Source organism: Neomonachus schauinslandi, unplaced genomic scaffold (assembly GCF_002201575.2).
Source record: "Neomonachus schauinslandi unplaced genomic scaffold, ASM220157v2 HiC_scaffold_5987, whole genome shotgun sequence".
Taxonomy (NCBI): Eukaryota; Metazoa; Chordata; class Mammalia; order Carnivora; family Phocidae; genus Neomonachus; species Neomonachus schauinslandi.
In genome coordinates this window covers 1-1,576 of record NW_025414675.1, presented here as the reverse complement: position 1 = coordinate 1,576, position 1,576 = coordinate 1, and the positions used below count along the sequence as shown (strand labels likewise).

Here is a 1,576-nt window from a genome sequence, read left to right as displayed (position 1 = left end):
CGGTGTCTCAGATTCATTCTTAAGGAACTGAGAACTTAATCTTCCAAAATGTCAAAAAGACCATCTTATGCCCCACCTCCCACCCCAGCTCCTGCAACACAAATGCCCAGCACACCAGGGTTTGTGGGACACAATCCATACAGTCATCTCGCCTACAACAACTACAGGCTGGGAGGGAACCTGGGCACCAACAGCCAGGTCACGGCATCCTCTGGTATTACGATTCCAAACCCCCCAAAGCCACCAGATAAGCCGCTGATGCCCTACATGAGGTACAGCAGAAAGGTCTGGGACCAAGTAAAAGCTTCCAACCCTGACCTAAAGTTGTGGGAGATTGGCAAGATTATTGGTGGCATGTGGCGAGATCTCACTGATGAAGAAAAACAAGAATATTTAAACGAATACGAAGCAGAAAAGATAGAGTACAATGAATCTATGAAGGCCTATCATAATTCCCCCGCATACCTTGCTTACATAAATGCAAAAAGTCGTGCAGAAGCTGCTTTAGAGGAAGAAAGTCAACAGAGACAGTCTCCCATGGAGAAAGGAGAACCGTACATGAGCATTCAGCCTGCTGAAGATCCAGACGATTATGATGATGGCTTCTCAATGAAGCATACAGCCACGGCCCGTTTCCAGAGAAACCACCGCCTCATCAGTGAAATCCTTAGTGAGAGTGTGGTGCCAGACGTCCGTTCAGTTGTCACAACAGCTAGAATGCAGGTCCTCAAACGACAGGTCCAGTCCTTAATGGTTCATCAGCGAAAACTAGAAGCTGAACTTCTTCAAATAGAGGAGCGACACCAGGAAAAGAAGAGGAAATTCCTGGAAAGCACAGATTCATTTAACAATGAACTTAAAAGGTTGTGCGGTTTGAAAGTCGAAGTGGACATGGAAAAAATTGCCACTGAAATTGCACAGGCAGAGGAACAGGCTCGAAAACGGCAGGAGGAAAGAGAGAAAGAAGCAGCAGAGCAAGCTGAACGCAGTCAGAGCAGCATGGTTCCTGAGGAAGAGCAAGCTGCTAGTAAGCGAGAAGAAGGACGACGAGAGCATCCCGATGGAGACAGAGGAGACACACCTTGAAGAAGCAATGGAAAGCCAACAGAATGGTGAAGAAGGCACATCTACTTCTGAGGACAAGGAGAGCGGGCAGGAGGGGGTGGACAGTATGGCTGAGGAGGGGACCAGTGACAGTAACACTGGCTCAGAGAGCAAAGTGCCACAGTGGAGGAGCCGCCCGCAGACCCCGCGCCGGAAGACGAGAAGAAAGAATGAATGTTGCCTTGTTTTATGTGTTCTAAATACTTTTTTAAATGAAAAAAAAAAAGATGTTTTTTGAGTTTAAAAAATAATAATAATAATTTTGTGGCAAAAATTACTTTGTGTTTACTCCTTTTATGCAACCTACAACCAAACAATATCTTTTAGCAAGACATTTGTCTTCTTCTTCTAACCAAAGGAACATCTGAATAAGAATTATGAGAAAGTAATTTCCTTTGGGTTCGTTTTTAGCATTCACTTGAGAATAGGTAGCAGGATTATATTTAGAACTTTGGGACCAGTGGGGAATACT

At 44.9% G+C, this 1,576-nt stretch overlaps 1 pseudogene; it reads left to right on the top strand.

Moving 5' to 3' along the window:
- The first annotated feature begins 7 nt into the window (after window positions 1-7).
- On the top strand, window positions 8-1,278 carry LOC110573095 (annotated as a pseudogene).
- The last annotated feature ends 298 nt before the right edge of the window (window positions 1,279-1,576 follow it).